At 44.2% G+C, this 27,390-nt stretch overlaps 1 protein-coding gene and 1 non-coding gene across 2 annotated transcripts in view; one reads left to right on the top strand and one right to left on the bottom strand.

The window, feature by feature from the left end:
- Positions 1-27,390, bottom strand: part of WWOX (WW domain containing oxidoreductase) — a 1,106,560-nt gene that overhangs the window by 549,520 nt on the left and 529,650 nt on the right. The window lies entirely within an intron of this gene.
- On the top strand, positions 1,310-1,447 carry LOC114807535. The gene has a single exon (XR_003755594.1). It is a non-coding gene; the product is annotated as a small nucleolar RNA SNORA7 (small nucleolar RNA).

Genomic DNA, 27,390 nt, shown 5'->3' with positions numbered 1-27,390 from the left:
ACTTGGGAGAGTATTTTCAGTCATATATATTAAGCACTTTCTGTGTGCAGAGCACTGTACTAAGCGCTTGGGAGAGTACAATACAACCATAAACAGATATATTCCCTGCCCACAACGAGCTTACAGTCTAGAGGGGGATACAGGGGGATACAGACATCAGTAGAAATAAATTAGGGATATGTACGTAAATGCTGTGGGGCTGAGGCAGGGGGGAATACCAAGTTTCCAAAGGGTACAGCTCCAAATGCTCACTAGCAGAAGGGAGAATGCACACTTTCTCAGCCACTGCCATGATTTTCAACCTTCAAATTAATGCTATCCCTCAGGGTACTGAGAACGAACAGCCCAAGAAGCACAGTGATAGTGTGGTGGGCCTACAGATCCAGCTTTTACAAAAACCTTCCTTTTCCACTGCCTGACTTCATTTAAACCCACCCCTCTTTCTTTAGGACTCGCTTGTGTTAGAATGGGCCGACTTCTATAACCCATCCCAAACTGTCAGCTTGGGTCACGAGATGGTCACCATTTAATCTCCAGATCAGTAGGTTACAACAACCAGCATTATTAAGTATATGCTTATTTTTCTCATTATTTATCACAGTAACACTGGGAGGCAAATTAGGAGTAATATCCCAGTTTTAGAGGTGGAATTTGCATAAAGACACCAGCAAAGCCAAATTGAAGTAGAGCCGGGGTTAGAACCCATAGTGTTGACTCTTCCACCTACAGTTTAGCCGGTTAAGCCAAGTTGCCCCCAGCAAGCTCACATACCATCCAAATTGCTTATCCGAGGACAGAGGACACAAAACAAATCTACCGAGAATACAAATTCGGCAGGCTTTTTTTTTTTTTACAATAAGTGATCTTTTTTTTTTCAAATCAACGATATTTTTAAGTTGCAGCAATGGCCATATTGAATAGGATTAGTTCCAGATGAGGCTATCCCAATTAGCAGATAATTATTAATTTGATACTTGCAAGTTTAAAAACTAAAGTCAAACACCTCCTTTAAAAACAAGATTTTATGGTCATTAAATATCGAGTAAGACCTATTTTAACTGGGATCCATGTAAACAAACAAAATTTGGACAACTGCCATCTCAGGAGCCCATGATCTCAATTAAATTTTGATGCTCTCCTTAGAGCAAACACAGTTGTTTCAGCTGACTACAAACTGGGTGTTTAGCCCTAGATACTACAGTAGGCCCTCACTAAAACTGGTCTCTATATTACCAGTTTGATTCTTGAATGATTTACCTTTTAACAACAAATTAATCCATTGTATTTATTGAGTACCTATTACACACAGCCCCTCTCAGGGTCGCACCTGGAGAGTTTCCAGTACCCTACCAGGCTTGGCTACGGGAGGGAGAGTCAAGCAGAGGCCTACCCATTCCATTCCTAGCTTGGCCAGTGGCTAGCGAGTAGAAGGTGATCTGCTACAGGTCAAAGGTCACCTGTGCTGGGCAGCAGCGAAACGGGAGAGAGTCGGGGCGGAGACTCAAGTTTACTGCGTGGAAGGGGGCGGTGGTAAACCACTTCTGGATTTTTACAAGAAAACCCTATGGATCCACCACCAGAACGACTGCAGATGGAGATGGGGCGTTCTGGGAGAGACATGACCATGGAGTCGCTATGGGTCGGAAACGACTTGACGGCATAAGACAATTATGCACAGAGCACTTGGGGGAGCACAACAGAGTTAGCAGCTATAATCCCTGCATGGAGAAGCTTATAATTTAGTAAGGGAGTGTCAATTACCAAGACTGAGTCAAAGATGAATAGTTCTGGGGAAAAACTCCTGTACAACGAAAGCCTAGTTTTCTGTTTAGTTAAGTAATCCCCCTCCCCCAAACCCAGACCTTGAGTTGGTGGTAGAAAGAACGAACTTTGGTTTCTTCCCACCTTCTCTCACAGACTATGAATCTCTGGCACTCAAAACTATAGAAAGACTACACAGTATTTCACGAGTGCAGGTGTCTTGGCTGTGCTGCAGTTCCAGCTCCATGAAAAGTAAAGTTTACCCAGCCCTGACTTGAAGGAAGTTATTTTTCCTTCCCTCCCAATGATTTTCAGATACTTTACAGGTTGAATGAATGTTTGCTTTCTCCTCCAGCCAGAGTCTCCGGAGTAGGAGGAGACGAGAAGTGTAAACTAGGGATTTCAAACATTTCCTGAGAGGCACTTTTGTTGGGAGTCCCCAGGCAGGCTTAATCCTCTTGATTAAAACAGGGAAAATAATTAGATGGCAGAATGGGGCCAAGGGAGATGGGGAAATGAATAGGGGAGAGGACATACCAAATGCAGATGTAACTATTTCACTTTACAGCCTTGAATCTACCTTGCAGGGTGGGGATGTCTGCCTTCCAGGGTACCAATTTTTTGTTTTAATGGTATTTATTAAGTGCTTACTAAGTATCAGGCACTGTACTACTCACTGGGGTAGATACAAGGCAATCAGGTTGGACACGGTCCCTGCCCCACATGGGGCTCACAGTCTCAATCCCCATTTTACAGATGAGGGAATTGAGGCCCGGAAAAGGTAAGTGATTGGCCCAAGGTCACACAGCAAGCAAGTGGCAGAGGCAGGATTCGAACCCATGACCTTCTGACTCCCAGGCCCATGCTCTATTTGCCTCGGTAGACATAATCCCTGCCCTGGAGGAGTTTACAGATTAATGGGGGAGACAAGCATCAAAATACATTACAGATAAGGGAACCACTGAGTATAAAGATATATTTTATAAGTCATTTAACTTCTCTTGTGCCTCAATTTCCTCAGCTGTAAACTGGGGATCCAATCATCATCAGTGATATTTATTGAGAAGCTTGGAAGAGTACAATACAAAAGAGTTAGCATAAATAAATAATCCCTGTTCTCACTCCTACAAAGACAGTGAGCCTTGAGTGGGACAGGGATTGTGTTCGACCTGATTAACTTGTATCACCCCCTAGGACTTAAAACAGTTTTGCCACATAATTAGTGCTTAACAAATAGAATGATAATGATAATAATAATAAATTGTTGCTGACCCCAAGAATATCCATTTGAAGAAAATCTTGGGAAAATTATCTGGATTGGTGGCCTAAAATGTTTAGTTCTCCATGTGGTTTTTGAACAATCCCATTCTTCTTTATATGTCTGCATATTTTATTGGATTATTCTAGCCACTTATAAGGCTTCATATACCCACAAGGCCATAGAACTCCTTTGCCCTGCAACTTCGATAGAGGGGACCCAAATTTCCAACACCAGAGATTTTGGCCCTCCTGAAAGCCTTCTGAATGCTGCCATATGAGAACCAGACAGAGCCCCTCAGCCCACTTTGCTCAGGACCCGAAATTCTTAGGATGGCCTCAGAATGGAGCAGAAGATGGAGATCTTTTGGTCCCAGCCTGAATCAAGTTATTTCTCCACTAGCTTGGTGCAGCTTTCACTCAGCCAATTTTTATGGGGAATCACAATTTTCTCTCTCAGTTGGGCAAGTTTCTCAGTGGCAATTTTGAAAGCATCTCACAAACATTTAGGACACCAGATTGCAAAGCTCTTACAGCAGATTTTCCCCTTTGAATGAAGCATTTGGTATTTAAAGAAGAGATTAAGTAGATCACGATGCAGTTCATGTAAATCATACCAGAGCTGAATAACTTGAATGTTCTTTCTCCCATTTTAAGCTTATTATAACACCACACGATGATGTTATAACTCATAACGCATGTCAGGATCTCTTCAGGACTTTACATTTTGAATACTGTGAGCAAATGCTTCCAGTGGATTATTTCCAAATATTTATATTTTCCCTATTTTCTAAGTTATAGGTTCCCTTTAAAGGTATTGCAATGTTTGAATGAAAAAGAAAACTTTATAGGGAGAGCAGATACTTTCTCATATAAACTGTAAATTATCATTATCACAACAAGAACTCAGAAGAAAAACAAGGTGGCATAATAACTGATGGAAATTTCCGAACGGAATATTCATAATCATCTTTTCTTTGTAATGAACAAGGGATTCTTAGGTAGATGGTATCCATACTATTAACAGTCTGTTTCAATGCTTTTCTCTGGAAGAGTGGAGAGAAAGGGAAGTTTCCAACTGGGAATATTAGACTATGGAAATCTAAACTCTTGAGGATATTGCTGTATTTAAAATGCCGAGCCGTGCTTTGCCATGTTCTTCGATTGTTTTATTAGCAAAATCATCCCAGGTCTTACTTTGCTGTAGTAACAGTACAGTGTCGGTCTTCGACTAAATGATTGGATTAGGCACACCGAGTTTTTTACATGTGAGAGACAATGGGATGCCTCATTAAAATTCTGTCTATCTGGGATTCCTAAACAAGGCTTCTATTTTAAAACTATTCCATTGGGTTTAATATACTCTTTGGAACTAATCATTCTAACACAATTAATCTTTTGACTGAGAGAAGAACGCAATGGGATTTGTCTATTTCTAAGGCAGTCTTCACCTTCTTGTCCAATCTTTATGGTCTCACCTTAAGATTCTTGTTGACTCCTCCGTAAGATGCAGTGCTCTGCAAGCCATTCAGGCTCAATTTTCTGGGCTATTCCCACTTTTGCCCCTCTCCACTTCATCTCCCCCCTCCTCCAGCCCTTATGCCAAAGTTTCTGCCCTGGTGAATCACTATGTAGATTTATAAGGAGGGGGCACCCCTTTCCAAACGTTTCACTCCACTGTCAGTTACCACTTCCTCTTGTAGTCTTTGACTGAACTTGAACAAGGACTTTATTTTAAGGGGTACAGATGATAGGTATAGGCACTTTGTCAAAGACTTATTTGGGGTATTTACTTTAGGAGACCTATGTAAACCCATGGCCAGCCTATACCAGTGTGACAGATCCAATTTCAGGAAACAGACCTTAACATACCAGGTATAGAGAGGGCTATAGACAAATAAAAGGTTCCATCAACATCTGCATCAAGAATCCGTGTTGGTTAGTTTTTTGGTTCCTCCATGAAATTGGACTTGTCCAGTCTCCCGGAGTGAATTCCCCAGTGGTGAAAGAGTTTAAAATCCTTATTTTCAAACCTATCAATCTCTCTTATACCTTGATGCCAACCAACTCAATGCTCTCAGTAGGGGTCCAGATAATTTAAAAGGACAAAAATGCAAAAGGTCCTGCAGGGTAGCTAGACATGCATCTTTCCATGAGCAGAGTGTAAACAACAGGTCTGTGTCAAGGGTAATGTTCTCCCCTTCCATGGAGGTGGGTTTTTCGCCATATAAATCACTTAAAAATACAGTAAAAAATGTTTGTATTTTACCTGCCCACCAGGCCCTGATTCACTGTTCTCCTGCCCCCACTTCCCTTCTGCAGTTGGGGCTGCAAAGCAGGGAATGGGTAGTGGGAAGGGTAGAAAGAGAAGGCAGCAGAGGTGGTGGTTGTTATGACTGCCATTAAGATTAGATTCAAAGGTGAAAGAAAAAAACAAAGCACTACACATGACACAGTCCAGCGTAAAGGGGACGCTGTGGGAGGAAAGAGGCCAGAAAAGTGGCCAGGAATAGGGAAGGGCAGAGCAGGGAGTGGGAGGAAACAGGATGGAGCTAATGAAGCACATCCTGAGAGGTGTGCTATGCTAGGTAGCAATGGAGAGTCACTGAGTTAGCTGTTTGTTAACTACAGCATCTTAGGGTTAGGGCTAGGGTATTGGCATCTCTTGCTTGGATAACGTTTTCTATTTTGTGCTGTTTTAGAAGAAGGCAACAGGATTCAGCACTTATGTATAGATCTGTAGTTTTTATTTATTTATATTGATGTCTGGTTATTTGTATTGATGTCTGTCTCCCCCCCTTCACTAGACTGTGAGCTTCTTGTGGGCAGGGATTGTCACTATTGCTCTAGTGAACTTTCCCAAGTGCTTGCTACACTGCTCTGTACACAGTAAGCGCTTAATAAATATGATTGAATGAATGAATGAATGAATGCCCTCCCAGCTTCCTGCCTCTACCCACTCCAGTTCATACTTCACTCTGTTGCCCAGATCATTTTTCTACAAAAGCATTCAGGATATGTCATCCCACTCCTCAAACAAAAAATCCTCTCCATTAGTTCTAAAGCATTCACTTTTCAACCTCCTATCTCACCTTGCTACTCTCCTTTGGGCTGGAATGTCCTCCCTCCTCAAATCTGACAATTACTCTCCTCCACTTCAAAGCCTTAGTGAAGGCACATCTCCTCCAAGATGCCTTCCCTAAGTACCTCCTTTCCTCTTCTTCCACTCCCTTCTGGGTCACCCTAACTTGCTCCCTTTCTTCTTCCTCTCTCCCAGTCCCAAAGCACTTATGTACATATCCTTAATTTAGACTGTGGGGGAGAGAGCAAGCGATTGGAAGTCAGGGAACCTTGGTTCTAGTTCTAGTTCTGCCAATGACTTGCTGTGTGACATTGGGAAAGTCACTTCAAATTCCATGGGTCTCAGTTTCCTCATCTGAAAAATGGGGATTCAAGACCTGCCGTGCCTCCCCATTAGACTGTGAGGCCCTTGTGGAAGAGGAACTTTTCCCAACCCAATTCTCCTGTATCTACAACAGCACTTCAGTTCAGTGATTGTCACATCATACACGCTTAACAAATGCCAAAATGATCATTGCTATTAATAGTTATTTTGTAGGTGTTCACTTTTGGTGGCATTCACAAGATGAAGCGATAGATGAGACTCATTTCAGTCAATTCTGTTCATTGAGCACTTACCGTGTGCAGAGTACCGTCCAAAGAGGATGAGGGAGAACAATAGAACAGAGTTGGTATAGACGTTCCCCATCTAAAAGGAGCTTACCGTCTGGAGGGTGAACAGACATTAAAATAAATTATAGATATGTACATAGAATGTAAGATCTATGAGGGTGGGAAACCACTGGAGGTTTTTGAGGATTTCTCTAGACTGTAAGCTCCTTGTAGGCAGGGAACTTGTCTACCAACTCTGTAGTATTGTGCTTTCCCACACGTGAGCTGCACATAGTAAGTGCTCAATGAATGTGATCGATGAGTGGAGAAACATGGACTGAACTTTTTTTAGAAAAAGGATCTGGGCAGCAAGGTGAAGTATGGACTGGAGTGGGGAGAAAAAAGAGGCCGGGGGGGGGGGGGGGCGGTCAGCAACAAGGCAGATGCAGTAGGTAGCCAAGGGGGGATTCATTCATCCATTTTTTCAATCACTTTATTTATTGAGCACTTACTGTGTGAAGACCACTGTACTAAGTGCTTGGAAAGGACAATTTGGCAACAAATAGGGACAATCCCTACCCACCAACGGGCTCACAGTCTAGAAGAGGGGAGACAACAAAACAAAACAAGTAAACAGACATTAATAACATCAATATAAATAAATAGAATTATTTAATAATGTTGGTATTTGTTAAGCGCTTACTATGTGCAGAGCACTCCAAGATGTTAAGCGCTGGGGTAGACACAGGGGAATCAGGTTGTCCCATGTGGGGCTCACAGTCTTAATCCCCATTTTACAGATGAGGTAACTGAGGCGCAGAGAAGTTAAGTGACTTGCCCACAGTCACACAGCTGACAAGTGGCCGAGCTGTATTATTTATACATAATAGGATAGGATAAGGGCTTGGATGGGTGTAGAAGCGGTTGGAATGAAGCAGAGAGGGTTAGGTTTATTGATGTGGTGGAGACAGAACCAATGGGATTTGTAGACAGATTGAATCTGTGGGTTGCATGAGAGAGATAAGTCGAGGAGAATGCCAAGGTAACAGGCATGGGAGATGGGGTGGACGGTGGGGCTGTCCACAGTAATGGAAACGTCATGGGGAGGACAAGGTTTGAGTGGAAAGATGAGGAGTTCTGTTTTGGACATATTAAGGTCAAGGTCTCAATAAGATATCCAAGAGGTCCTGAAGGCTGGAGGAAATAGGAGACCGTAGAAAAGGAGCTCAAAGCAAAACTACAGCCATTCACCAATGGCGCACTTATCCTAAAGCCATCCATTTTGACGAGAGCCTAACCAGAAGTAGTGGTCCGACATTTATCGATGGGTTCAATGCACTGTACTAAGTAAAGTAAAACAGAAGGACAAGGCACATTCCCTGTCCACAAGGAACTTACATGCTAATGGGGGAGATGGACATGAAAGCTCCCCAGTGCTACTGAATTATACACAAGCGATGTGAGCAAAGATGCATTGGGAATTCGGTTCAACTTGCATTCTGCCCTACATTTTATGAGCTTCCTAATATAAGCACAATTCCTTTAAAATCTACTACGTAAAATATTTACACAACATTTAAAAATAGTGTACCTTTATGAGCTAATTTGAGTATCTAACCAAATACACAATAATGTTTTTAATTGGTTGCTGAACATTCCGACAAGGAAGCATTTTCTATTTCTGAGCCCAAACTGGCCATTTCCCCCCCCCAACAAAACATGATGTTTGAAAATCAGTTCCTCCTATTATGGATTTCTCCCTCAGTCTGTAGAAAATCCATGATTCCCTAAACATTGGTCTTTGAAAGCACATTGACTAAAATCTTCATGCCTAATTCATGAAGTGTAGTCTGGAGATTAGTGGATCTGGACATAGACCAGGAATACTTTATCATATTCTAATAAGCAGAGGCTGAAAATTGCATTTCTAAAGCTACGGTATTAAAGGGCATACCGCAAAACATGACCTAAACATAACTCAGTAGGTTTACACTGTCTGAAAAGGCTTTGATATGATAAAGTATGCTGACGAGGGGAATAAACCCAAGTAGAAATTTCCGTATTTTAAAAGCGTGTTGAGAGGGACCTGGTAAACAACCAGTGAACATCCAGTGTATACTCATAAGAACATATCACGTGTTATAAATTCATATATATTGAGTCTACGGAATTGTTCTCAACTCGGAACACGCTAGAGGGGATTGCTAAAATACCCACATTTTTAGCACTTAGAAAAACCAAAGGAAAGAACGATAGCAAACATAGCCGGGGAAAATGGGAATGAAGTTAACTAGCATGCAGCTTTCTAGAAAGTGCTGAGATTTCAGTAAGTGCAAAACAGTCCTCCATTATTGCTGCCACAGTTAGGGAAGGTAGGGAATAGGCCAGAGGTGGATAAAAGAAGGCAATTGATTAACATAAGCCCCCACTTTGTCCAGCAAAAGTGAAGTCAGACCTGGCACCTGTTTGAACAGAGCTTTGTGGACAGCGGTCGACAAGGGTTCCCGGCTATGTCCGGCAGGAAGACAGACTTGCCAGTAGGCTCGGAGCCAGTTAGGAGCCACAGCTGGTAAATGCACAGCTGTTTCCACTTCTCAAACCTCTCTCTTCCTCCCATCTTGAGCAGGACAACCAGGAGAAGTTTGACTGGCAGTGAGAAACGGACTGCTTTTTCAATGGCCCCGCATCTCGCTCATTACAAGCTAAGCACCAGAGAGTAAAACTGCTTAGTAAAACTTCATTCATTCATTCATTCATTCATTCAATAGTATTTATTGAGCGCTTACTATGTGCAGAGCACTGTACTAAGCACTTGGAATGTACAATTCGGCAACTGAGACAATCCCTGCCCAATGACGGGCTCACAATCTAAACGGGGGAAACAGAAAGCAAAGCAAAACAGAACAAAACAAAACAAGACAACATCATCAAGATAAATAGAATCAAGGAGATATACACCTCATTAACAAAATAAATAGGGTAATAATATATACAAATGAGCACAGTGCTGAGGGGAAGGGGGAAGAGCAGAGGGGGGGAGGGGGGAAGTGGAGGGGGAGCAGAGGGAAAGGGGGCCTCAGTTTGGGAAGGCCTCCTGGAGGAGGTAAGCTCTCAGTAGGGCTTTGAAGAGGGGAAGAGAGTTAGTTTGGCAGATGTGAGGAGGGAGGGCATTCCAGGACAGCAGTAGGCCGTGGGCCAGAGGTAGATGGCAGGACAGGCATGAACGGGGGCAGTGAGGAGGTGAGCGGCAGAGGAGCGGAGTGTACAGGGTGGGCAGTAAAAAGAGAGAAGGGAGGTGAGGTAGGAGGGGGCAAGGTGATGGAGAGCTTTGAAGCCAAGAGTGAGGAGTTTTTGTTTCGTATGAAGGTTGATAGGCAACCACTGGAGGTTTTTGAGGAGGGGAGTGACATGACCAGAGCGTTTCTGTAGGAAGATGATCCGGGCAGCGTAATGAAGAATAGACTGGAGAGGGGAGAGGCAGGAGGATGGGAGATCAGAGCGAAGGCTGACACAAGAATCCAGACAGGATATTATGAGAGCCTGTACCAGCACAATAGCTGTTTGGATGGAGAGGAAAGGGCGGATCTTGGCGATATTGTAAAGGTGAGACCAGCAGGTGTGGGTGACGGATTGGATGTGTGAGGTGAATGAGGGAGCTGAGTCAAGGACGACACCAAGGTTACGGGCCTGTGAGATGGGAAGGATGGTCGTACCATCCACAGTGACAGGAAGTCAGGGAGAGGATAGGGTTTGGGAGGGAAGACAAGGAGCTCAGTTTTAGACATGTTGAGTTTTAGGTGGTGGGCAGACATCCAGGTGGAGACGTTCTGGAGGCAGGAAGAGATAAGTGTCTTGAGGGAGGAAGAGAGCACAGGCGAAGAGATGTCGATTTGGGTGTCATCTGCGTAGAGATGAGAGTTGAAGCCGTGGGAGCGAATGAGTTCACCAAGGGAATGAGTATAGTTGGAGAACAGAAGAGGGCCAAGAACTGACCCTTGAGGAACCCCTACAGTTAAAGGATGGGTGGGGGAGGGGGAGCCCGCGAAGGAGACCGAGAATGAACAGCCAGAGAGATAAGAGGAGAACCGGGAGAGGACAGAATCTGTGAAGCCAAGGTGAGATAAAGTGTGGAGGAGAAGGGGATGGTCGACAGTGTCAAAGGCAGCTGAGAGGTCGAGGAGGATTAGGATAACAAAACATCTTACCAGACCCTGCAGCCTAAATAATGGCTCACCCCTGGAACCGGCCAGATTCTATTGCAATACCACCAGATAACCTGGATTTTACCATACTATATACATTCATAACTTTGTTTAAAAAAGCTGACTGAAAAAAACGGGCAATTAAAAAAAAAAAACAATCGCATCATGCCAGGAGATTCTAACAAAAATCACAAGTGCCTGGCTATTTCTTTCTCTTTCATTGTTTTCAAAGGAAGCTTTTCAGCATTTTTTTCCTTTATCTACCTGAATAGACCCTGACACATTCTCAAAGGAAAATATGAGGGAGATGAGTTTGAACACACTAAAATGATGAACTTTCTCAAACTTTACTAAATGCAGTCAGCAATACATTTCAGTGAGGTTTCTACTTCACAAAAAGACCCTGAAACTCAGCACACCAAGACCAAGCCCAGACTCTAGTCAACATCTGGATAAACTATGAAAACCACACCCACACACAGAGTCCTCATAGTTTGTCCTCTAGAGCAGCTTCCTCACTGTGGGACCCCTTTCTCATGTCCTCCCTTAGCCTTGGAGCTCCCTCCCCCTCCAAGCCAGACCACCATTCTCCCTGGCTCCCAAGCCTTATTAAGGTCACATCTCTTCCAAGAGGCCTTCCCAGATCAAGCCCCCATTTCCCCAGTTGCCTCTCCCTTCTGTGTCATCTATGCACTTGGGTCTGTGACCTTTGGGCATTTGCTGTTTGCCCCACACCCAACACCATAGCCCTTCTGTGCATATCCCTAATTTATATATTATAAATTATGTATTTATATCAATGTTTGTCTTCCCCTCTAGACTGTAGAGTTGTTACAGGCAGGGAATGTGTCTGCTAATTCTGTTGTAGCATACTCTCCCAAGCGCTTGGTATGGTGCTCTGCACGTAGTAAGCGCTCAATCAATACTGCAGATTGAGTGATTGATTGGGGAGGGATTAGAGAGGCACCCTAAAGTCTGCCTCAATAGAGGATTGTGACTGGTTAACCCTCATTTTACTATGGAATGGGAAAGAGAAAACCAACGAGTAGACTTAAAGTAGCTTTCAAGTCACGTAACATCAGGATGTCCCTAGATGATGATTCACTCCAAAGACATAACTCCAAAGACAACGGCATTTCTGGCTTGTGAACTGGCCAGGTATGGAGTCAGCATCGTGGCATTCAACAAAATATTGAGCACAACCCTAATGAAGGATGGCTCTTCTCTGTGGCTGTTTACAGCTGATGTGATAATAATAATAATAATAATAATGATAATGATAATAATAATGACAAGAATTATGGTATTTGTTAAGCATGCACTATGTGTCAAGTACTCTACTGAGTGCTGGGTTAGATATAAGATAATCAGGTCCCACACAGGGCTCGCAGTCTAGGTAACAGGTACTGAAGGACCATTTTCCACACGAGAGAACTCGGGGCCCAGAGAACTGAAGCGACTTGCCCAAGGTCGCACAGCAGGATCGTGGTGGAGTCAGGATTGGAACCCAGGTCCTCTGACTCTCGGACCTGGGCTCTGTCCACCAGGCCATGCAGCTTCTTCTAAAACTGCTTCTATAGCAACGTAGTAGGCTACCATCCTGTAGCACAAAGACACCGATGACGAAGAGCGAGCAAGCTGACAAACCCGTAATAGCGGGTGTCCGCAATGAAGGCGAAAGAACAGCATCGAGAAAATGGGAAAAGTCAACGAAGCCCCATGGGATTAGAAAGCTTAAAGCAGTGGTTTGACGAGATCAAGGGGGCTTCAGTGACTGCCATCCAACTACGGACTTTTGTTCATCACTAAAGGTTCCTAGTCGCCCCACGCACATCGTTATGGCACTGTGGAAGACTGTGTTTGGAATCACCATCATCGTGGATAGGGGAGAGAACCCTACTCAGAAGGCACGAAGACTATAATGAACTCCCAAACATGGCTTCTGCCATCAAGGAGGAGGAATTCCTCAGAGGGTGGCTGAGCTCCTCCTCAGAATGTTATTAGGAAAATGGCAGAAAGCCAAGAGCATGCCTCCAGCTTGTGCCGCTGAAAGTGGTCAATGCCTTAGGAGTGACTTTCACTTCCTTTTGGGGGCTTGCCAGCTAACAAAATTGGCAGGCGAATAACTTTTTAAATCACTTTTGCATTCTTAGTAATAGGATTATGTTTTTAATTCAGTATGAGCTAATATTTATTGAGTGCATAGTTCTGTCCCAAGCATAGTCCCTGTCTATAAAGAGCTTACAAGCTAATGGAGGAGTTTATAAATGCATTAAATATAGACTACTGAGAATCAGAGTCTTATTTTCAATAAAAATCCCTGGACTTTCACACAACTCTGCATAAGGAATTTGATTAATATTACTTCATTTTAAGTGAAATGGCACAGTTTTCCTCAAGGTTGAAGTTTATTAGCATCTTAGAGCTCATTTCCCCCAAAATGTGCCAGAGAAATCACCCTCCTCACTGGGCAGCCTCCTGTTATGCTTTTCCCCATCGATGCCCCAAGAGGCTTTTTAAAGAGTATAAAAAGGTTTAATTGTTGAAAATAAAGAGTAAACCATGTAATGGTGCTATAATTGCAATGTAGGTTGTAGACACAGTCACTCTGATACTCAATTAAGGAGTTTTATTATAATTTCATCTATTTTCAGGGGCTATAAACAGTGGTTTAAACCACTCGGAATACTCCAGTCATTTCTAAGGAGATAACTGTGTTTGATTTAAATAACCACAAGTAAACATGCACCAAAAGGACATAAGTTAAGACACTTAATGGTTCCTGACAGCAATGAATTGCCATTCATTAGGACACTTTACACATCTACTAGCAAGAAGCTCTGACACAAGTATTGTAAAACAGTTCGAGTCTGCATTAGTCAGTCAATGAATGCCTTGCATTTTTCATTAAGAGGCAATATTCCATCTTAGGCAACGCTAAGACAAGGTGATAAATACACTTTGATATCTGTGCCACTTTGCTCTTATTGCTTTTGAGACATAATACTCCACAAATTACACAATATATGCAAAGGAAAAAATATTTCATCTGATCATCATCTCTGTTTACAGTAATCAGAGAGACAGTGAATGATTCGTATCATGTCGTGTTTCAGTTTATTTTCAGTATAATCAATAAAACACTTATCTTGAAAGAGTCACGTAAGTTTAGACTCAATTATAAATAGAATGATAATAAAACACAGGTGTTGGGTGACTTTAGATTTGCTTAGTTTAGAGTTATGAATTTTCCAGTATACTGGATTTGTCCACATAGAGTGTAGCCCGGAGCTTAAGCTGGCAAGCATCTTACAAAATCTCAGGTACAACCTAGTGCTTTTCCTTCAGAAGGACCTGAATTGGCATGAGGATAAGGCAAACCTGGTGTCATTTGATTTTAACTATTAAACCCCTTTTAAACATTTTTAAAGATTCACGCTTCGGTCTCTCGCTGAATAAGGTTCCTTTCACAATGTATCTTTTCCTGATTTTCCTCAGGTACTCTTTAAGGGAAATCACTTAATACAATAAAAGTGGAAGTGAGTCTTCTCCAAGATTTTCTGATCAAATTTTCTCTTAGAGAGTTAATTTTTTTTGGTTGGTACTGGGGATGATAGCATCCTCACGTCTGCCGTAACATTTTCACTACACATTTTGGTTAGAAAGTGATGGCAGAATTAGGGAACATTATTCTGACGACACGCATCTGTTTGGGTATGGGTGGTTGTGCATCCGTATGTTGTTATCAAACAGTGAGTATTGCAATTTGGGCTTTCCTTATTATTATTAATAATAATTGTTATTACTACTGTCATTGTTCTGGCATTTGTAGATCACTTACTGTGTGACAGACCTGTTTTAAGCCCTGGGACAGATACTAATTGGACATAGTCCCTATGCTATGTGGGGCTCAAAGTCTGAGTAGGAGGGAGGGGGAACAAATAATGAATCCCCCTTTTACAGATAAGGGGACTGAGGCATAGAGAAATTAGGTGACATGTCCAATGTCACAAAGCAGGCAGATGGTGGAGCCACTAAGTGGGGGGTTCTGCGGGAGCACAACATCCATGTTGTAGGAGAGTTGGGTGTATAGCATCAAACAAGTTGGGAAGACCCTTCCAATTCTACTCTTCAATAATTAACCTCCAGTCATAATTCTATATTTGACTTTAAATAGGTCAAATACATTCAAAATACATTCATTGATTTTATACAAGAGTAACAGAATAATTCTTCCCAGCCTTAATAAGTTATAACAGGTATTATAATTATTATTAAGAGTGGAAAGAATCATTAGTATTGTGATATTTATTAAATGCTTACTACGTACCATGCGCTGGGGTAGATACAAGAGAATCAGGTTGGACGTAGCCCCTGTCCTACATGGGGCTCAGAGTCTATGTAGGTGGGAGAACAGGTATTGGATTCACATTTTACAGAAGAAGAAACTGAAGCCCAGAGGAGCGATAGAGAAGCCACATGGCCTAGTAGATACAGCGTGGGCAGGGCAGTCAGAGGGACCTGGGTTCTGGTCCTGGCTCTACCACTTGTCTGCTGCATGACCTTAGGCAAGTTACTTAACTTTTCTGTGCCTCAGTTTCCTCATCTCTAAAAAGGGGATTAAGACTGTGAGCCCCAAGTGGGACACGGACTGTGGCCAACCTCACTGTCTTGTATCTACCCCAATGTTTAGTACAGTGACTGGCACACAGTAAGCGCTTAACAAATGCAATTTTAAAAAAATCAAATCAATGGCATTTATTGAGTACTAATTCTGTGCAGAGCAAAGTGCTTGGGAGACTGCAATAGCGTGAGTAGGGGAAATTAGTCGAAGAAGGCCTTTTGGAGATGTGATTTTAGTAAGGCTGTGAAGGTGGGGAGAGTGGGGATCTATCAGACGTGAAGGGGGAGGGAATTCCAGGCCAGAGAGGCAACAGTGAGATACATGAAATCAAGATATAATTGGCGGCCTATCCCGCCGTCGACCCCTGGGTCACGTCCTCCCGCGGTCCTGGAACGCCCTCCCTCCTCACCTCCGCCAAACTGATTCTCTTTCCCTCTTCAAAACCTTACTTAAAAATCACCTCCTCCAAGAGGCCTTCCCAGACTGAGCTCCTCTTCCCCCTCTACTCCCTCTGCCATCCCCCCTTTACCTCTCCGCAGCTAAAGCCTCATTTTCCCCTTTTCCCTCTGCTCCTCCACCTCTCCCTTCCCATCCCCACAGCACTGTACTCGTCCGCTCAACTGTATATATTTTCATTACCCTATTTATTTTGTTAATGAATTGTACATCGCCTTGATTCTATTTAGTTGCCATTGTTTTTACGAGATGTTCTTCCCCTTGACGCTGTTTAGTGCCATTGTTCTTGTCTGTCCGTCTCCCCCGATTAGACTGTAAGCCCGTCAAACGGCAGGGACTGTCTCTATCTGTTGCCGACTTGTTCATCCCAAGCGCTTAGTACAGTGCTCTGCACATAGTAAGCGCTCAATAAATACTATTGAATGAATATAAGGAGTAGGTTGGTGTTAGAAGAGCAAAGTGTGCAGGCTGGGTTGTAGTAAGAAATCAGCAAGGTAAGGTAAGACGGGGCAAGCTGACTGCGGGCCTAAAAGCTGACGGTAAGGAGTTTCTGTTCGATGTGACAGTGGATGGGCAAACACCGGAGGTTCTTGAGGAGAGAGGAGATGTGATCATTATAAAAATCATCCAGGCAGCAGAGTGAATAAGGACTGGAGTGAGAAGAGACAGGAGGCAGGGGAGGTCAGAGAAGAGGCCCATGCAGTAGCCAGGGTGGAATGAGTGTTTGGAAGTTAAGTGAAATGAGTTACCCAAGGTCACACACAGGCAGAGCTAAGATTAGGTCCTCTGATCCCCAGGCCCATGCTCTTTCCATTACGGCCACAGTGTCAACAAAAGTCCACTGACCTAAGAGAAGAGTCTTATTCTGGGTAAACCATCAAAGAGCTGAGATTTATATTCGTACTGAGCCTAGTTGCTGAAACCTAAAGCAATATGAAGACCTCCCAAATATGGAGGCAAAAAGTTCACAAGGCACATATATGGACAAAAGGGCTCTGGGGAGATTGACTAATTGTATCTTGAATGAAGTCACCAACATTTCTAACATTTAGAAAACAAAAAGATTCAGGGCAAAGGAGAGAGCTGGCAACAGGAGGAGGAAGGGGGGGTATGATTTTACAACCAAATGATTACTCCAAATTAAAAAAAAAGGATAGAACATTTTAAATTCAAGTTGCCAACATGTTGTCAATTAGTATTTCTTGAACTATTTTTAGTGGTATTTAAGTGCTTACTGTACAGTACAGGCACTGTACTAAGCGCTGGGGGCAAATACAAGTTAATCAGGTTTGACGCAGTCTACGTCCCACATGGGGCTCACAGTCTTGATCCTCATTTTACAGACGAGTTAACTGAGTCACAGAGAAGTTAACTGACTTGCCCAAGGTCGCACAGCAGACAAGTGAATAGGTCCATGCTCTATCCACTAGGCACCCCTGCTTCTCAACTCCTCTTTTCCTCTCCCTCCCTCCTCTTTCCATCCTTCACCCCATCACCTCCTCATTCCTCTCTCCCCACTCTTCCTTAATACCATTTCCTCCTGCCCCTCTCAATTTACCTGGGAGAAGGAGAGGGGAGGGAGGGCAGGGGTGCCACGTGAGATTCCCGTGGCATGAGGCAGCAAATATAGGCAGTCAGGAAGGAATGGAGAGGAGTTGTGTGTCTTGCCAAGGCTGAAAGATGGTGGCACAGCTCCACAGGACAGAACTAACGCTTCTGTCCCCCACTAGATCACTACCCCCAACAGGTCCTTTCTTTTATTATTTCTGTTCTGTTAATGGGATCCTTTTTTCTTAGCTGACCTTATTTACTATTTTTTATCAGCTCCTTTCTGTTGTCAACAGGGGTCAACAGGCACTCTTGATAACAACGTTATAATTAAAAGACCTCCCTGTAACTCTTATAATGCCACATAAAGAAAGATTTAGACCTATCACAGATGCTATATTTGACTTCTGGAGCAGTTTCATCAACACCAGCCACATTAAGGGGCACGACGGGATCACAAACAGCGAGGCCCTGCGGCTCAGATCACCTGCATCGACACTCACCTTCACTGGGTGGGAAAAGTGAGTGGAATGAACATGAGGATTTAGAAAACAATTGTTCTTTGGGAAGCTGATGTAGTAAAGTAGCAGTATAACATAGTGGAAAATGTTCTGTTCTGTTGTCTGTCTCCCCCTTCTAGACTGTGAGCCCGTTGTTGGGTAGGGATTGTCTCTATCTGCTGCCGAACTGTACTTTCCAAGTGCTTAGCACAGTGCTCTGCACACGGTAAGCGCTCAATAAATATGACTGAATGAATGAATGAATGAAAGAACCCAGGCCTGGGAGTCAGAGGCCCTGGGTGTTAATCTTGCTCCGCAACTTGCTTGCTGTGTGACCTTGGACGAGTCTCTTAAACAGCGAAGCTTAGTGGAAAGAGCCTAGGCTTGGGAGTCAGAGGACGTGGGTTCTAATCCCGGCTCCGCTGCTTGTCAGCTCTGTGACCTGGGGCAAGTCACTTCACTTCTCAATGCCTCAGTTACCTCTTCTGTAAAATGGGGCTGAAGACTGGGATCCCTTCATGGGACAACCTGATCATCTTGTAGCTGACAACAGAAAGGAGCTGATAAAAAATAGTAAATAAGGTTAGCTAAGAAAAAAGGATCCCATTAACAGAACAGAAATAATAAAAGAAAAGGCCTAAAAGTAGAAGGAGAGAGCTGACTGTGAGTAATCTCTGCTCTCTGAGGAGAACAGTGTTTGGCACATAGTAAGCGCTTAACAAATACCAACATTATTATTATTATTATTAACTTCTCTGTGCCTCAGTTTCCTCATCTGAAAAATGGGGATTCGATAAGTCTTCTCCCTCCTACTTAGACTGTGTGTCTGACCTGATTATCTTCTATCTCCCTCAGCACTTATAAAGTGCTTGGCATACAGTAAGCACTTAAATCCCGCAATTATTATCGGTAGTAATAGTATTCACTGAGCACCCATTTAATGCATTACACAGTATTAGTATGTGGGAAATACAGAATAATGAAGTGACCTGCTCCCTACCCACTTATGGTGAAATATATAATCATAGAGACGGCGGTCAGAAGCTTTTGAGTGCCTACTGAGTGCAGAGCATTGCACTAAACACTTCGGAGGGTACAAAAGAATTAAAAGATACGATCCCTGCTTTGAGGTATCTTATACCCTAGCAGAGGAAGCAGATATTTAAAGAAATTACAGGCAGGGTGTGCATATAGTGAGGAAACTGAGGCACAGAGAAGTTTAGTGACTTGTCCACGGTCACATAGCAGGCAAGTGGGGGAGCCAGGATTAACACCCAGGGCCTCTGACTCCCAGGCCTGGGTTCTTTCCCATTCTAGACTGTGAGCCCATTGTTGGGCAGGGATTGTCTCTATCTGTTGCTGAATTGTACATTCCAAGTGCTTAGGACTGTGCTCTGCACACAGTAAATGCTCAATAAATACGATTGAATGAATGAATATGCTTGTCTCCCCATCTAGACTGCATGCTCCTTGTGGGCACGGAACAGGGCTACCAACTCTGTTATACTTCGAAAGATTTAGTAGAGTGCTCTGCACACAGTAAGAGCTCAATAAATACCATATATATATATTTAGAGAGAGAGAGAGAGAGAGAGAGGGGGATAGTCCAAGTGATCTCTGGTCTGTGGCTTTGAAGGAGGAGGCAGCTCCAGGTGGGGAAAGGGCATTATCAAAGGGTCTGTGGTGAGACCAATGAGATCAAGGTACTCATTTGGCCTTTAGTGGCTGGCTGGCTTTAGGAGGAGTGAAGAGTGCAAGTTTGGGTGTAGTGAGAAAAGAGAGGGGATAAGTAGAAGAAGAGAGCTGAATGTGAAGAATCTCTGCTCACTGAGGAGAGGAATGGAGAACCATTAGAGGTTTTTGACGATCAAGGAGACATGTGCAGAACATTTCAGAAATACAGTCCAGAGCAGCAGAGTGAAGTATTGACTGGAGGGGGAGAGACTGGAGGCAGGAAACTCGGCGAAGAATATGATGCAATATGCAAGCTGAGATGTCAAACGTGCCTGGACCAGTGTGGTGGCTGTTTGGATGGACTGGTAAAGGTGGATTGAGGAAATGGGGTGGATAAAAGGACAGGATTTTGTGCTAAGCTTTGGTTTACAATCCAATGGGGGAGACCCACGTTAAAATAAATTACAGATGGGGGAAGTCACAGAGTATAAGGCTGTGTACATAAGTGCTATGAGGGGTGGAGGTGGGATGAGTCGGGGGTACGGACAAGTAGATAGGTGACAAAGAAGGGAGGGAGAATAGAGTGGGGAGATGAGACATTAATCAGAGAAGGCTTTCTGGAGGAGATCTGACTTTAGAAGGGCTTTGAAGATGGGGAAAGTGGTGGTCCACCCCATATGAACAGGGAGGGAGTTCCAGGCAGGATGGAGGGTGTGAGCAAGGGGTCGGTGGCGAGAGACTCGAGATCGAAACACAGTGTTAGTGTTGGTATTAGAGGACAAAGATTTGTAGGTTGGGTAGTGGAAGAGGAGTGGGGATAGGTAGGAGAGAGAGAGAACTGATTTAGGGCCTTACGGTGATGGGTTTGTTTGCTATGGCGATAGCTGGGCAGATTTTTATGGGAGATTTTTAAGGAGTGGAGAAATGGGCCAATTTTTATCTTTTTTTAAGAAAATCCCACTGCGCCTGGTGTCCAGGTGACAGTGGGTGCAGGTGTTGATTATAGAGGCAATTGATGGTGAAGGATGGCAATGGAGGCTCGGTGGGTCATCTTCTCTCCAATTTCTCTACATCCTTCTCCCTCTCCTCATTCATTCCCTCACTGCCTTGCCCTCCCTTTATGCCCTGCTCAATTTCTGTTGCCTTCTCTGGCCCACCCTTTGATAGCCGTGCTCCTACCTTGCTTTGGATGACCAGATTTTTGCCAGCCTTAATCAAACTAGAAGTTTTCATCCGATCGGCACCTTCAACTCCCACACATGGGGAAAATATCAGAGAGCCCTAAAGACGTCAACAGAGATAGTTCCGGTTGGCTCTGGACCCAAACCTGGGATAGCCATCCTAGCAGACTCCCAGATACTCAGCTAGGACTAACTTCACTCTCCAATGGGAGGTGTCGGTGGGACCAAAGAGGGACAGGGGAATGAGAATCCCAACACAGGAGTGGCTCTTCTCTGAACCCTTGGCATAAAGGGGGTCCTGGCTGTTGTCTAGCTCCTCAGGAGTCTTTCCCCTGACTGTTGTGGCTCTACTTGCCAAATTCAGTTGGCAGGGTAAAGTTCGACATGGCCTGAACTGGTCTCTTAAAGGAGCAGAAAATTTACAATTCTGGATGTCTGGGGGCTGTTGGGTACACTTATTCTATCACAGATATGTTCATTCTGCCAGATATTACCAGTGAAAATACTAAGTCATCACTCATGCAACATCCCTCTGTGTTTTTGTCCCAGTCGTCTAGTTCTCTTTAGCCGAAACTGGAAATTCTGGCCATGTGCCAGAGGGCAGCTCACCAGCCCCTTCAGTCTGGGATGTCAGCCTCTGGCAGGCCTCTTTTTTGAGGGTTTTGCGTGGCTTCTAGCCCCGCCTACACACTGGTTCTGAATCTGTGCTACCGAAGCCCGTTTTGGGCTGCTTTCTCAGGCACACTGTTCCCTCTTTCTGGACCCCAAAGGCATGGAATTTAGAAGCAGCAGCCCCTAGGGTGAGAAAGGGCATGGGCGGCAGCAGAAATGCCACTCGATGATGGCTTCTCCAGAGGGGTTACCCATCCAACCCTCACCTCTGCCGGTTCCCTAGCAAAACGCAAGGCCGCACAGTCCCTGAAAAGATTACTTAAAACCCCTATCTGGCAGACCAGGGAACGTTTATGCTATGAATCAGGGATTGCACTTTCACTTTGAGCCCTCAGAGGACTTTTAACAATGTCAAAGAACAGTTATGAGAAGACACCTTAAATATCCCTGAATGGTGATGAGACGCTAACCAGCTTTACTTCTGATAAATTTCACCTGAGGTGTTCAATTACATCTACTCTTGGCTCTTCAGAAAAGAGTACTTAAAAATCTGCTTTGTCCTTGACTCTTGATTCTGCATGTCAAAAGCACTTAACTCAAAACCCTTTGGATTACCAATACTCCCCATTAAGTTCATTGACTTCTGTACCAGATCATCCACTACCAAGAGCACTGACATTGGGGGCTTGTTCTTCTATTATTGAGCCAATCCCAACTGTTTTAGAATGGGAAGCATACTCCGGGATTTTCCACACTTTGCTGTAGAAACAGTCACATGGTCGTTAACTACATCTTTTCAGAAAATAGCTTAGTGCTATTCAAGGCCTCGAGTGAACTACTTTGGGCTGGACCTAAGTTGCTCCGAGTAGCCCTCTGAGCAGGCAGAGCAACTCCTCCGGGCAATCAATGGTATTTATCAAGTGTTTACTATGTGCAGAGCACCGTATTAAGCGCTTGGGAGTGCACAACAGAACTAGCAGAAACGTTCCCTGCCCAGAATGAGCTTGGATCTGAGTCCCATTCTCGCCCAGTTGGACAAACTTGACCACTGTACTCTCTGGTCTCCATTAGGGTGCGGTGGAGGGGTGGTGGGGAGAGGCTGAAGCACTCCAACCTAAGTCTGGGTGACTTGGTGGAGGTGAAAAATAGTCTCGATATTGTCAACAGTCACAGATGGAGGGTCAATACCTCAGTTGGGAAGAGTAAAAGAGAAAGGAAGATTTTTTTGGAAAGCTGCCTGGCACTCACAGACTCCACAACTCCAGTCTCTTAAACCAACATAATAATAATAATAACAATAATAATAATAATAATAATGATGGTATTTGTTGCTAAGCACTCTTCTAAGCACTGGGGTAGATACAAGTTAATCAGATTGTCTGGCGTGGGGCTCACAGGCTTAATCCCCATTTGACAGAGGAGATAACTGAGGCCCTGAGATGTTAAGCGACCTGCCCAAGGTCACCCAGCTGATAAGTGGCAGAGCCAGGATCAGAACCCACGACCTCTGACTCCCCAGCCCGAGCTCTTTCCACTAAGCCACGCTGCTTCTGGTTATGGTTGAACAATCCCTCTCTTTCGATGCCCATATACAGCCTGCCACCAAATCCTGTCAGTTCTTGCCCCACAACATTTCTAGAATCCACCCCTTCCTCTCTAAATGGTCACCACAATGGTCCAGAGACTCGTCATATCTCACCTTGACTACTGCATTCATTCATTCATTCAATCGTATTTATTGAGCGCTCACTGCATGCAGAGCACTGTACTAGGTTCTTGGAAAATGCAATACAACAATGAACAGAGACAATCCCTGCATCAGCCTCCTCACAGCTTCCAGTCTCTCCCCTCTCCAGTCCGCCTTTCACACTGTTGTCTGGATCATTTATCTAAAACATGCCTCTACACTGAAAAGTCTTTTCAGGCAGGGAACATGTCTACCAACTCCGCTATATTTTTCTCTCCCCAAAGCTCGGTATGGTGCTCTGCACACAGTAAGCACTCACTAAATATACTGGATTGATTCTGCACATTTCCCAACTCTTCAAAAGTCTCCCATGGTGGGCCATTCCTCTCCGCATCAAGTAGAAACTCCTGACCATTGATTTCAAGGCTTTCCATCAGACCTCTTCCTCCTACTTATGCCCTCTCTTTCCCCACTATACCCAGCTAGTGCTCCTCATTCCACTCAAGTTGACCTATTCCCTGTGTCTTGTTCTTGCCTTTGCCACTACTGACCTCTTACATCTTTCTTCCTTCTTGGAACTCCCCCATCCTTTATGTACAACAGACCATTTCTCTCCCCATCTTCAGAGCCCTGCTGAAATCACATCTGCTTCAATTGCCATTCCAACATAAGCGCTTACATGCTCATAACCACCTGTAGCACAAATACAAATTTTTATACTCTATTTTTTCTCCTATCTCTAATTTATCTTGGTCTCTGTGCTCTCTACTAGACTGTAAACTCCTCAAGGGAAGGGATCATGACTACTCACTCAAATGACCACTCCCAAATGCTTAGTACAGTGTCCTGCCCCAAATAGATACTCAATAAATACTACTGATTGGTACAGGAACTAAAAAATGTCCCCTTATTCTCATCACTGACTGACCACAGTTTGGGGCTGGTGACTCACATGGGCACATATCCAAATGTCAAAACTCAATACTGCAACACCACTCATTTACAAGCTTTGGTCTTCCTAAGCAAACCTTCCTACTACGCCTCTGTAAGGCCTATCTCTAAATTGCTCCTACCTGAGACTATCTCCCACTTCAAATCCACCAAGCCAGAGTTCTCCCCATCTTCAAACCCACTTCTGTCTCCAGGGGACATTCCCCAGTTAATCTCCACCTTCCCAGATGAGGTCAATCCAACCACCACCTATCCTTAGCAATTGTGTGTATTCCGGATGACATAAATTCATATTTAATCCTGCCACACTCCTGCTGTCCACACCTGAAGTGTTTTCTCTCTTTCTCTCTCCCTCTCTCTCTCTCCCCCCCTCCCTCTCTCTCCCTCCCTCTCACTCCCTCTCCCTCCCCCTTCCTCCCTCTCCCTCCCCCTTCCTTCCTCTCCCTCCCCCTTCCTCCCTCTCCCCGTCCCTCCCTCTCCCTCCCTCCCCCTCCCCCTCCTTCCCTCTCCCTCCCTCTTCCTCCCTCTCTCTCTTTCTTTCTTTTTTCTTTCCTCCCTTCCCAATCTTCGTAAATCATGTGCATGCACCCTTCTCTAGACTCCAAGCTCATTGTGGGCAGGGAATGTGTCTATTCACTGTTATATTCTACTCCCCCAAGCACTTAGTACAGTGTTTGGCAAGCAGGCTCCCCCATTAGACTGTAAGCTCTATCAGAATGGGGAGTCTCTTCATTTTGTTGAATCCTCACAGGGACTCAGAATAGTGCTCTATGTTGCACATGGACACTAGATAAATACTTTTAATGGAAACTGTCAATAGGTTCTTTAGATTTTGGTCAACAAAGAATGGAATTTGTAGATAGCTGGATTTTAGGTGTTAGGGTTTCAGGTGATTTTCTTCAACTCCCTACTCATAGTAAAAATACTCTCTCTCTCTGGCCCCCATGAACAAGTTGTGTGAACTCATTAAATAAGGATTCTACAAGCACTATAGATATATAATCCATTTTACCACAGCTTGGTATTATTTATAAGACACAACAAAAGATAGAATTACTGTACTTGAAAAGGTAATCCTTTTTTTCTCAACTTTTCCAATTATTCAAATTTGCCCAAGTGTAAAGCCTCTTTTTCAAATGAGCGATGTTCCAACTTTCAAAGTCGAAATGCTAAAGAAAAGAAAACATTTTCTCATTTGGATTTATAACATCAAACATTTTCTCAATATGCAAAATGAAATGACACAAAAGTTCTGATTTTTTTTTCAATCGTTGGATTATTTTTTTTTTTACAAAAATAGATAGCTAAAGCTCAGGAAACAGATCTCAGAAAAACGTTGGCTATTGCTTCAAATTATTCATCCAATGGGCAGTGACAGCCAAAAGGGTCAACAAACTATCAGGCCATCAAGAGGAAGGGTATAAAGAAGAGATAATACATGGTCATTTGCGCATGAAAAACATGTGGCGTGAAGTTCTGGTCATCTCATTTTAAGAAGGATTTAAAAGAGATTGAGAAGGCAGGATTAAGGACAATCAAAATGAGCATTGGGATGGAGAAGCTATCATAGGACAATAAACTGAAAGGAATTCATGAAGCTGTGTTATGATAGGCTAGCCAGGGGGAGACTGGAGGCAGGGAAAGCCGTAAACTACAACCATCCAACCAGGAGGTGTTGAAGGCTTGACCCTGGATGATGAATGTCAGGGTGGAGAAGAGGCAGATCTGTGAAATACCATTGTGAAAGAACAGTTGAGACAGATTAAACGTGGATATAAAATGAGAGAGTGGTGCCACATCCTACTTCACCTCGCGAATCTCCAACTACAGTCCAGCCTGAGCACTCCGCTCCTCTAGCGCCCAACTACCACCCAGCCCTGGCACCAACCCCAACCTGCTCCCTGACTCCATCCCTGTTGTCCTAACACCGCCCCTCGTCCCCCTCTCCCCACGCCGGCCCCTGTCAATTCACTCCCACCTAACCCCTCCCCACCACTCACACCATCTCCTCCCCCTACAGCTTCAACCAAATGTGGCCTGTGGAATGCCGGTTCCATCACAGGAAAGCTTCCCTTCATCCTTGACCTGTTCCTGACCCAATCACTGCTCCTCCTCACCGTCACTGACACCTGGTTCTCCCCAGTTGACACTATCTCCCCTGCCGTTCTGTCTGGGGGGACCTCATCTTCTCCCACTCCCCGAGATTCAAGAAAGGAGGAGGAGTGGGCTTCTGTCTCACTCCCCTATGTCGCTTTCGAACCATTCCACCTCTCCTCAGCCCTTTTCTTCCCTTCCTTTGAAACCCATATCACCCACCTCTACCACCCACTCCAGTTAACTAGTCGTGGTCACCTACGGCCCCCCAGGCACCAACTCCAAATTTCTGAACCATTTTGTTCCCTTTCTCACATTCCTTCTCTCATTCTCCATCCCTACATTGATCCTTGGGGACTTCAACATCTATGTGGGTGTTTCGGATGACCCTTCAGATGCCTGCTTCCTAATACTCTTCAACGCAGCATGGCCTAGTGGCAAGAGCATGGGCTCGGGAGTCAAAGGACATAATAATAATGTTGGCATTTGTTAAGCGCTATGTGCAGAGCACTGTTCTAAGCGCTGGGGGAGATACAGGGTAATCACGTTGCCCTACATGGGGCTCACAGTCTTAATCCCCATTTTACAGATGAGGGAACTGAGGCACAGAGAAGTTAAGTGACTTGCCCACAGTCACACAGATGCCAAGTGGCGGAGCCGGGATTCGAACCCATGACCTCTGACTCCCAAGCCCGGGCTCTTTCCACTGAGTCACGATCGGTTCTAATCCCAGTCTGCCACCCGTCTGCTGTGTGATCTTGGGCAAATCACTTAGCCCCTCTGTGCCTCATCTGTAAAATGGGGATTAAGACTGTGAGCCCCATGTGGGACAACCTGATTACCTTGTATCTATCCCAGTGTTTAGAACAGTGTTTAGCATGTAGTAAGTGCTTAAATACCACAATAATAATTAGTATTATTAACTCCACCCCACCTCAACCACTCACCAATTTGAACACAGACTCGATCTCATCATCTATAATCACTGTACAATCCTTACCCTCACCAACTCTGAAATCCCTCTAACTACAACCTCTTCACCTGCCTTCTCTCCTACACAGCCCCTCCGAGCAAATCAGTCTTGTTCCCCACCAGAGACTTTTGATCTTTTGACCCGCATTAATTTTCTCAAGTCATCATGTCCCATTTAGTCTCCATAATCCCTATTTTA

The sequence above is a fragment of the Ornithorhynchus anatinus genome, chromosome X2 (assembly GCF_004115215.2).
Source record: "Ornithorhynchus anatinus isolate Pmale09 chromosome X2, mOrnAna1.pri.v4, whole genome shotgun sequence".
Classification (NCBI taxonomy): domain Eukaryota; kingdom Metazoa; phylum Chordata; class Mammalia; order Monotremata; family Ornithorhynchidae; genus Ornithorhynchus; species Ornithorhynchus anatinus.
This window is presented reverse-complemented; position numbering and strand designations above follow the sequence as displayed.